At 34.2% G+C, this 12403-nt stretch overlaps 1 protein-coding gene across 5 annotated transcripts in view; it reads left to right on the top strand.

The window, feature by feature from the left end:
• Nucleotides 1-12403, top strand: part of LOC142328110 (homeotic protein female sterile-like) — a 147676-nt gene that overhangs the window by 118872 nt on the left and 16401 nt on the right. The window lies entirely within an intron of this gene.

The raw sequence follows: 12403 nt of genomic DNA, 5'->3' as shown, positions 1-12403 counted from the left end.
CATTTGGTATCACTTGGTCAACTGCAAATGAAAAATATAAAAATGAATAACAACTAAAGAAATGTTTTTAATCTATATATCATTTTTTACTACTTACATGCTAGGGTTGATTTACAAAGTATTTGCTTAATGTTCAATAACTTATAATTTTTAAAAAACTTCATAACAGCCCTGTAAAAATTGCATAAAATCTTAAAAAGATTTTCTTCAAAACAAAGTCAGATTATTATGAAATACTCTGTTCATATTTAATTTATCCCACTAGATTGGTTTAGTGATGAACTCATCATTGCAAATCAGTGGATTTCAAATTCAAGAGACTGTGGTTTAAATCCTAGTAAAGGCAGTTACTTTTATACGGATTTAAATATTAGATCATAGATACCAGTGTTCTCTGGTGATTGGATTTCAATTAACCACACATCTTGAGAATGATCGACTTGAGACTATACAAGCCTATACTTCCTTACATTCATACATATCATCCTCTGAAGTAACACCTTATGGTGGTTCTGGAAGCTAAACAGAGAAAGAAAGAAGTCCATAGTTAACTTATTAATTTTGATAGTCTGAAATACTTAATACCCAGTCACACTTTACACATACATTTTGGGGGAACTGATGAGTAGCAATTTTCTGATGTACATCATAGTCATTCCAGCATAGGTATTATATTTAATTTGATTTTCTCAGATTAGTACATAAGGTAACTAATTTATTTAGGAGTTGGCTTAAAAAAAAACTCTTAACATACTTTCAAGTAGTTTTGACTAGAGCCCACCATTTTGTAACTTTGAATTTTTTCTTCATATTTTTACACAGAATCAGATAATTTTATACTACAATATAACACAGCAAAATCTGTATGCTTATATTATTTTAAGCATTTTTGCAATTTGTTAACTGGAATTTCTTTTATCATCCCCTTTGGGTCACCTTAAATGTCACACTTAGAATCGACTCCAGGGACTCTGTAACATCAGCAAAAGTCGTATAATTAAATGTAAAATGATATATACGCTTATGGTCATATCAATTGATCACTTCATAGCAGAATTAGTCAAGATGACTTCCTCCTGATCAGCAGAAATGATTGTGATCATATGATGGCTTATACCACTTAGTCTTCGTCTTACCAAATTTATTTGGTTTGAGGCACCCGCACATGATTCAGCAGTATGGTTATGCTACACACAAAGCCTTATCATTAATGAGACTGATTCCTCCTGACCTTGAAATTTCAGGGTGATGGGGGTCTTTAGTTCATCCAAAAGCAGGGCGTTCAAATATCAGAACTTAAATTTGTTGGTTTAGACTGCCATAAGTGCTAATCATGTTTAGTCTCTTAACATTGACACATTTTTATCTTTTTTAGAGTATCTCTTTAACAAGAATTATTGAATTAACAATAATGATTAAAATCAACTCTGTTAAAACACAGTTGTAACAAGTAGTCCCTTAATTTAATGTGGTAATTGGTTAGAAAAAATTATTTAACATGACGTTCCTTCTAAATATTGATATTAATCAATGATTTGTCTTCTTTATGGACACTATTTGCAGAAGACTTTAATTCTTCTGTTCATTTCAACAAGTTTATGGATTTTTGTTGGTGTCATCATTTAGCATTCAAAAATGTAATAACTACTTGCACTTTTACGCCATACAGTTTCCAGTTAAAGAAGTTTTGTAAAAACCAACTTAATATAAAAAACAAAATTGTAATGAATTGTCACCTAAAGAGTCGAAAGAAATATGATAGGGATCATTGTTGCACTTGTGGCCAAGGGTCAGCATTACTGTATGTAACTTTAAAAATTGTTTTCATATTACATTTAAATTAATACTCTATGTTTAGAGTAGTATAATAAAAACATTTTTTTAGATGTATTAGTAAATATAATATACAAGCTGAATCTAATCAGAAGCCCTACGTAATACACAATTTGGAGAGTAGAAAAAAAGCAGGCACCAAACCATTAGTATAAGCATGGAATAAATGGTAAACTTAAAGTGCTAATGGTTTTTTGCTAATGAGCATAATACATCATTTTTATATTTTTATAACTATATTTACTGCAGCGACTATTTCAGTTAAGTTCTGATGATGAAAGTATGTTTCTAAATATAGTCATTGTTATAAACTAATAAAGGCAAAATAACAAAATTAGAAGATAGTATGTATTGCTTCCTGTAAAAAAAGTATAACTTAGACTGAAAGCTTGAATAAATCATGCATGTTTGAAAATATTTTGCATACATGGAAAGAAAAATAATGATTTAATTTTATCAATTTTTGCATTGATTAAATCTATTTACTCATAATTCAAATTATACTTTACTGGCTTATGGGGATTTGCCATCAGATTAATCTTAATAGGCAATTTTAGCAAGAATAAAATTGTGTTTGTATATATATATATATATATATATACATACCCACACACACACATCACCACTGTATTGAATAATATAAAACAATTAAATATCAAAACAACCAAATACAGTCAAAAAATGGTAAGGACACTTAACTAATTGGATAATATTACCAATAACATTCAGTTATACAGAATAAAAAATACAATTATTTTAAATATGTATTCAATCCAATTTTAAATTTGATAGGAAATACAATTTTTAGTATATTTATGAATTTATTCAGATCAAAATTAAAAAATTAAAACAGGAAATATTAACATACTATGATAAGAAGACTAATAATCTATTAATAAGTAATAATAAGAAAAGCAAATTATATTATGATAAACGGGATTGTAATAAGAAGGATCTTTCCAAATTTAACTAATATAAAATTTACCAAAATAGAAAAAAGAATCATTTGAAATTCTAATAAATATGTAATAGATAATTCTTTTAATAGTAATGATATAATACTATAAACAGAAAGTCAGAAACAAGAATCATACTACATGCAATAATAAAATCACCAATATATTAACAATTATATACACATTAAAACAAAAACTGTATGTAAGGCTTACTATCATAGGTATTCAGATAAAATGAATATACCGGTCATGATCTATAAAAATAATCATATTGAAAATATTAGCAAATATTCTTGAAAATAATTAGACTAAAGTAAAAGATCCAAGCACCAAGTACTTGAGCATTACAAAAACGTAAAGATAAATAACTATTGTGCAACATTTAATAATAATAGAATATCATTTACATCTTTACTTTTTTTTTTTTTTTTACGTCGGAATTGGGAAAATTTGCCTCAACCAAACATCCAGTAGCCCATACATACTGGGTGTGTGGGGTACACCGTCTACTGCAATGGGACCCACAAAAAAACCACTCCCTCACACAGCGTGATGCTGGAATTGCCGCCGATAGCATAACCTCAACACCACGCGCATCACAGGTATACCTCCCATTCATACAGATATTTACACCTCTCATTCACACTATTTACAAAAAAAAAAAATATATATATATACACTACATAACACATTCAGACACCATTTACACTCAACATTTACAATCAGTAATATATGCAGCTCAGAATACATACACCACAGCTACGCCAGCCTCAGATAACAGGAACATATCCCGCAGGAACCATTGGTGATGGCAATGCTGAGGCACCCCCACCACCCACCCCTGAAGGCTGGCACCCATCGCTGCCCTCAATTGACATTTCTGTTGCCCGTCTTGTGGTCCTCTTCTATCAGTTTCTGCTGTAGCACCCTTTTAAACCACTGGGCACACGCAGTCCATCCCTCACTAGAAGAGAGCATCAACTGCATGACTTCCACCGCAAGTTCATATCGTCAGATGGTATCTCCTATCTCCATCTGGGGCACACAAAGAAGGTGTGTCCTCCATATCCACATCATCACAATACTGGCACAGTTCTATTTGCCTCTTTCCGATCCTGCAGAGGTAGACCCCAAATGACCCATGACCCGACAACCACTGAGCTGTCCAGAAGTTCACCTCTCCATGTAGTCTATTGACCCAGGTAGCCACCTCTGGTATCAAGGTGTAGGTACAGTGCCTCTCCTTCGCACTCTCCCACCTCTCCTGCCAGTCGGCCAGCAAGAGGCCCCTCGCCTCCTATCTTTCTTTGTTTTTCCTGTTTAGCCTCCGGTAACTACTGTTTAGATAATTCTTCAGAGGATGAATGAGGATGATATGTATGAGTGTAAATGAAGTGTAGTCTTGTACATTCTCAGTTCGACCATTCCTGAGATGTGTGGTTAATTGAAACCCAACCACCAAAGAACACCGGTATCCACGATCTAGTATTCAAATCCATGTAAAAATAACTGGCTTTACTAGGACTTGAACGCTGTAACTCTCGACTTCCAAATCAGCTGATTTGGGAAGACGCGTTAATCACTAGACCAACCCGGTGGGTTGGTCGCCTCCTATCTACCATCTGTGCTTCTATCTCTTCTTTCTTTGGCCAGCAGGTCCAACGGCGGCATATCAACCACCACCAGTGAGGCATCCAATGATACCACCTGGTAGAGCCGCGCAACTATTATTGCTAGCCTCGTATATATGTCATTCAATCTCCGGGCATTTCTCACCACTTCAAAGCCCCCCACTACACCGGTGCCACCAACAAGATCATCTATACCATGGTAGATGCTTGATTGTCTTAGGCCATAAGCCTCAGCAATGTTGAGGTCATTTTTTCCACCTTCATGGCCACTTGCTGCACATGAAGTGAGAAACCCCTTGACCTATGGAGCCACACTCCTAAGTATTTTGCCACTTCCTTTGGGGCGATTAATTCTCCATCGACTTCAAAATCCATCTACATCGGACAGCAAAATGGGGTATTCACCACCTCCCCGTCATTGCTACAATTTCAGTTTTCCTAGCTGACAGTTGCAGCCCCTGCATCTGAAGCCATGATTTGATCGCAATGGTCCTCATAGCTATCCCCCCATCTTCTCCAGCTCCTTTGCTGCCACTACTACCGCCAAATCATTGATGTATGCCACTGGCAGCCATTCCTGTCGAAGGAGTTCATCATAATCACATTCCACAAGATGGGCCCCAAAATTGATCACTACAGTTCCCCAAGCTGCATGGGCACGACGACCTCCTCTCCCTTCTCAGACTTGATACTCAAGTTCCACTGAGGTACAACTGCATCATCCTGAATAAGTAAGGTGAAATGCCTCGCTCCTCCAACTGCTGCAATATGGCCTCCTACCTCACCACATTGAATGCATTAGCGAGAGAAAACACCAGGAGACCCTATTCCTAGACCCCCTGGCCACCGCTCCCACCACCTCTCACTTTTTTAACAGCATCCACTGCACTTCTTCCTTTTCAGAAACCATATTGCTTGTCCGAGAATCCCCCAGTTTTCTCTAACTCTTGCCACTTGTTTGTCAAAAAGTTTCCCCAGGCTACCAATTAGCTAAACCGGTCTGTAACTCATTAGGCCACCTCCCTTAGGGAGAACTACTCTCACCATCTTCTGTGTTGTTGGGAATCTCTCCTTAAACAGGCATTCGTTAAATACTTCCAAAAAAGTGATTGTGGAGGCCTCCACCAATGCCCTTGTTGCCTCCACAGGCAATCCATCCCTGGGCTCTTTCCAACACAGAGTCGAAAGACCGCGTACCACAGCTCCTCCGAAGTGATACGCAGTATCTCTGTGGCCGCCAACTTCCTCCATCTCGGCATCTCATCTCTCTGAAACAGGGTGTGCATTGTTTCCCAGATTTGCATCTCAGGAAGCCTGGGGAGTGACCTTTCCAGCATCTTTGTTACCAGTTTGTATGCTATGTCCCAGGGGTCCTCCTCCAGCTGGGTACAGATCTCCCTCCATCTATTCCGCTTGGCTTTGTTGATGGCTCCCTGCAGAATCTTTCCATTCTGCCATGGTTCTCTCACTCCTCATCTTCTTTATCTCGTGATGAGAGTACATCTTTTGCGAACACATATCCTCCACAGACCACCAATATATCTGCATTGGATGCGACCGCACCTCTCTTCTCTTCAAGCAAGCATCCTGGATGACCTCATCGATATCAACCTCCTCCATATTCTCTTGTTGTGCCTGTGCCAATGACTCTATAACGCCATCTGTAACCGCTGAAAATTGGTGAGCCCAAACATCCATTGCCCAGCTTGTTTTTCTTGATGTATCTCTCTATGTCCAACTACCACCTCAATACATCGGTGGCGGTGGTCGCTGAGAGTCTCCTCCTCTAGAACCCGCCATCACCCAGCGCCCTCCATCACATCTGTAACAAACTCCAGGTCAAGGACGGATTCCGTAGATCCTCTTGAAAAGGTAGGTACCTCCAATTTGTTGAGGCACACCATACTCAAAAATGCCATCAACTCCGACAGGAACCACCCACACTCATTTAAGGTCCCTTCCCCTAACTCTGAGCTCTTAGCATTAAAGTCTCCAAGCACAACTACTGCACCTGTGTGTACCCTCACAGCCGCCGCCAAATCATCCAAAAACTTAAAGTAGCGATCCATGCCGCTGTTACGGGAGATGTAGCAATTAAACCCCCCCCCCCCCAAACGCATCACCGTGGCCCTGTCGGGTAGTAGCCAGTCCCAGCCACAGCACCATTATTGCCGTACTCCAAAACCACAGCCCAATTTGGCTCGGCAACCTCCCTGGTAATAGCCCACAGGAGGTCATGGGAGCTTCTACTCCTATTTACATTAAGCTGTGTTATCTTTAATTTGTAGCACATTGTCCACTTCGTAATTGCGTTCGTAATGGCCCTTTGCACCACATCTTCTACAAACAACTCTTTCGCAGTAACCAGCCTTGATGTGCTCATCCTTGCCACACTGGAAACATTTCTCAGACTTATCTGGTCCGTTATACAATGTCTTCTTATGGCCCAAATCCCAGCAACAGTAGCACCGCTCCTGCTCCACGGCAAGACACTAGCCCAATCTGGAGACGCCCTCTTCGAATTATCTTTTCAGCCTCTCCACTAGAAATCATCAGAGAAGCCACTTATGTACTTGAATAAGCAGGCCGCATCTTGATGGCCTGCCTCCTCTCCTCATCCAACTCAATTACCTCTGTTACCGCTCTAGCTACCTCTTTTGTTATAAGAGCATCTATATCTATGTTAATTCTCTGTACTCGCTCTCTTTTATGCAGGCCAACCTTAACTCTGATAACCCCTCCTGCAATTTCCTCATTAGTTTTTCTAGCCCTTCCGCCTCATCTTTGACTCTTATATGGATATCTTCTCCTTGACCTTTGCATACCGAGACAATTTCTTGTTCCCTCTCAACTCCTTCCTTAACCTCATTAAGGAGATCCGCAAAGCTCTTTTTTCCTTGTACATCGGTTGCCTTCACATTTATCGTTGAGGCCTTCTCAGCAGGTACTCTGGATTTGGTTTTGCAGCATGGTAGTTGAAACTTCAACTCGTCTTCCAGAGAATGAAGATTAAATTTAACTGTTTCACCCATTTGTACACGTTACAAAACCAAAAGACTTAACAAAAAGTGTTTTCAAATAAATAAAATCATATCTAATCTAAAAAAATAACCAAAAGTGTAAATAAATATCATAAGTAAATAGAAAATAAAATTAACGTTTAAGAGTGGTTTAAACACTTTCCACCATACTGTTTCAACATTCTTCAGTAAATTTCTGCCGGTTTCAAACCTTCTGATAACAAAAATCTTGGTATTGAATATTGCTCTTATGGCGTACACCTTTCAAGTAAAGCTGACATTCTGAAATCAACAAAAGAGGTTATGTTTAGATTAATTATGATCAAGCATCATTAATTATGATTTAATGTGTTCCCTAGGTTGCCAACTTGACTCAAAAAATTTCATTGTCATTGAATGAACCGTTTTTTCTCTTCATTTCTCGTTAATTATTGAATGTCCCTCATAATATTGAAACTAAAAATAATACAAAAATGGTTTTCTTTGATATATCAAACATGAATGATAAACCTATATCCATGAATGATATTTTAGATATAATAAAAGTACTCTTATTAATAATAAAGAAAACCATAGATATAAACATTATCACTATAATATGTAATCAAACTATCGAATTTGAAGAAAAATTTTATTATCAGAGTGAAAGTATAGCCATGGGTTCGCCTTTATCAACAATTTTATCAGAAATATACATACAACACTTGAAAAAATAATAGCAACTGTAATAAAAATATTCTAAATGAACGTAATACTCATATATTAAAATGAACTAAATATGTAAACAAAAACTTAAAATTTGCACATGAAAGTGAAATAAATCACAATATCAATTATATAGGTGGTAAGTATTGAAATAGTTAACAACAAAACTAATGTTTATAGGAAACTTAATGATAATTTATGTACAATACACAAATTATCAAACACACCTTGAATACATGAATAAAATGCTTATAAAAACATGAGCATAGAGTATTTATGTACACTAATAAAAATGATAATAAAATGAATAAATTGGCTACATTAAAATTATTACAGGTATAAATGGTTATAATAATAATTGCATTGATAAATTACTTAGAATATATATAAATAACTAAAATATCTCTGAAAAAAATACATTCAAAATCACAAAAAATAATGATTATAATGATAAACCTAACTTAACTAAAGAATATGTTACATTTAAATATAAAAATTAGACTAATAAAATAAATTTATTTCAAAAAGATTAATATAATGTTTCTTATAAATCCAGTAAACCTTTTATTTTTTAAATTAACAAAGATGATGATAATAATAAATTTGAACTTTATGGAATGTATATGATTAAATGTAATTATTGTAAAAATACCAGCTCTTTCAATAAGAGGTTTTCAGAACAGTTCAATAATTATAAAAGAGGTAATATTACGTTTTTGAATGTTATTGATCATCTCAAAAAGTAACCTTACAAATTACTGATCTATATAACTTTTAGATATTGGAGATAAATCTTGGATTTATATATTGGGGATAAATTATAATAATAAAGAAATATATGTACAAAAAAAAAAATATTTGTAAATTTAAAAATAATTATATAAATTAATGAATAAACAAACTGAATTAGATGGTTCTTTATTTAAATTTGTAGTACTGTTTTCATAACCAATGGTTTAAGAAGTATATTATCACTCGCTATTACCATGGTAAATGAAGGAGAATTTATTTTACTTTAATGTCAAAACATGTTACCTTGTATGTGTAATTTTGTAATTTTAACTGCTGAAGATGAATTAATTTAACTTCAAAAGCGCCAGTTAAAGTAAGTATTCTTACCATTTTTGTGATTGTATTTGGTGGTTTTTAATTTTATTTGATTATTATTATATATATATATATATATAGGGTTGAAATATAGAAAAGAAAGGGTTCTTGATTGTATGTCTAAGACTCAGAAAAAGATTAAAAGTTAAGGATTAAAGATGAAAAAAGAGGAATTCAGAAAGGTAAGACAAATATGGTCTGGGTCCATTACTTCTCAACTTTCATAAAAAAGAAGCAGAACAAAAATTGAATCATAATCATGAAAATGGACAATCTAAAGAGAGAAAATAAAGTTTAAAGAAATTCAGTGATAATAAAAAAAGGCAGTGGCTTATGATGGGAAGGAAGGAATTAAATATTGAGGCAGAAGAACATAATAGACCAGAAGTTGCAAAAATTTTGTATTTATATCAGTTATAAATGTGACTGAAGTAAGGAAAACATAAAAGCTGCCTGTCATCTGCAAGGACAGCTTAAATGCAGAAGAATTTGCTATTATAAAGTACAGTTCTTAGAATTAGACAGAAATTCTTGAAAATGTTTGTGTCTAGTCTAACCTTTATGGTAACACAGATAGACAAAAAAAATTTTTTATTGTTTCTCTAAGTGTGATACCATTCTTGAATTCCTTTTCTGCGTACATTACTAATTTTCTATCACCCTTAATTTTAAATAAATTAACGCTTAAAAAAAAATTAAGGAAAGATATAGTTAAAGTCTGTAAAATTTATTATTTTCCCTGGTCATACCTGTGTTAGAATGATTTCACTGATGCTTTTCTTTTATAAATAGCCTCCGGCATATTCCGAATAATATCCAACAGGCATCGGCTAGCATGTTAATATTCCATTTTCCTTTGTAGCAGCTATCCATTCATTGAGTTAACTTTGTAGAAACGTTCACAGTGTTCCGAGGTTGTCTGGGAAAAAATCCAGATTTGAGTAGGGGAAATGTATTTTCAAAGACATATTACAGCCCATAGCTCTGTATGAACTAAGAAGTTGATTAACAAAATCGTGGTTATTGTCTGATTTTTGTTTGCCAAGTAAAGTTTTGCAAACATCTTTAAATGAAGCCCAAGCTGCACTTTCTAAATTATTTAACATTAGGTTAAATACATCATCCTTGACCAAGTCCATTATTTGAGAGGACCAGCAAATATTTCTTCTTGAATTTTTCCTTCACTTACATTTGGAAATTTCTGCCTGCTGTACAAAAATTCAGGACTATCCTTCTTCATTGCTTTTACAAAATATTCATTATTCTTACTTTAATATAGAGAAAGGGTAAAAATATTTTTTTGGGTTTTAACTAAGAGCTCATGAATAATATTTTTCACACTTGGAGTTAAGTTGTCTCGATTCTTCCACTCTTTGGTAACATAATGTTTATCCCTAGCTTGGCTATCCCATCTACAAGAAAACACATGTACTTAGTATAGCCTAACTGTATGCCTAACAAAATAGCTATAACTTAAAATCATCACATATGTTCCAGCTATCAGCTTTTTTATAATTTTTTTTCAAGAACGTCTCATCATATCGTATGTTTTTTTTTCAAATTAATACCATAAGCAATTGGTATCGAAGGATATTTGTTACTTTTGTGTAGTAGAACCAGTTTTAAACTATACTTGGACAAATCTATGAAAAGGTGCCAGTCCTCAAGTTTATGAACTTGTCCTAACTGCAACGTAAGCTCATCAATATTTGTCCAATAAACCAAATTATTTTTATCAATAAAGTACTGAGAAAGTTTTGTCAGCTTTGAAAGCCTGAAATTTTTGTATTTTTTTAAAGCAAATTCCAACCTTGCAGTCTTGATCTTAACAGTTCAGCCTGATTTTTAATAAATTTAAATCCCTAACAAAGTCATTTAATTAACCTTGTGATATAAGGTGTGGCTTATTAGAATATAATTCAAAATCAAAATCATTGTTGTCTTCTTCAGTACTCCCTGATTCTTCATCGCTGCTTTCAAAACATACATTCAAGGATGGCTCAGGAATTGGAATAATTTCACTGTGAGGTACCGGCCTAATTGCAGATTGCAGTGAGGATATTTTACAGTATGTTTAGATTTTTTAGAAATTCCAGACACACTTGTTAAATAAAAGTAACAATTGGTTACATGATCCTTTGGTTCACACCAAATGGCAAAGCCTTTTGGGTACCTTTCAGCCATTTTCTTAAATATACAGAACAATTAGCACATACTATATGAGAAGCCCATGTCTTATCCTGATCACCAATTTTACACTGAAAGTACTAATGATATGCTTTTTTAATTAAAGGTGTAATGTTTTTTTCTATTTGATTTTATGGTAAACTCATCACATGTATAACAAAAGGCATCCACATCATTTACACAATTTCAAGGCATTATGACACTGCACTGTTAACAAACTTAAGACAGCAATAAGACTGAACAAAACTAATCCAGTGCTTAATACAAACAACACCACTGTGTTTTTAGCTGTATGTTTTGACCTGCATAGACATGATTAATCTTGGCCATGAAGGCTCATTCTTCAGTGTTAGATATGATATTATAATATGTGATTATGATAGGATTTAATTCTTTGGTATTTTTATTTATACCTTACAAATTATGTTAACAAAATTAAACAATAAAAGATGAGCTAAAAATACAGTATAGGAGCTTTCAATCCTAACTATACATTGAAAAATGAAAAAGAATTCTGTAATTAAAATTTACAAATTTTTCAAAAATGGCAGGTGATTGAAAGATTCACAGTTCACATATCCATATTCAAAAAAAAAAACAAAAAAAAAACATTAAAATCGTTTATCACTTGTTAGGAAACAAAAATAATGTTTATCACTGTAATGTAACAAAGATAAGAAGGAATGAGATGGGAATTGGAGGATGTTGAAAATTAGATGGATTGATATAATTCAGAGAGAAGAAGAAGTGAGATTAGTGATGCATGAAAGAAATTTGAGGCAGATCTTGTGTAGAGAAAAAATACATCGATCAGCCATAAGACATCCATGTTTAATTAAAACGGCAACAGTTGTGGGGGATGGATAACTAGTTATGTGATGTAATTAATTTAAAATTAAATGATTAGTTCTGAATAAAAAGGAAAGGAGAACATCAAATCAACCAGAACTGATGACCAAAAATT

This window comes from Lycorma delicatula, chromosome 7, assembly GCF_047948215.1.
Source record: "Lycorma delicatula isolate Av1 chromosome 7, ASM4794821v1, whole genome shotgun sequence".
Taxonomy (NCBI): Eukaryota; Metazoa; Arthropoda; class Insecta; order Hemiptera; family Fulgoridae; genus Lycorma; species Lycorma delicatula.
This window is presented reverse-complemented; position numbering and strand designations above follow the sequence as displayed.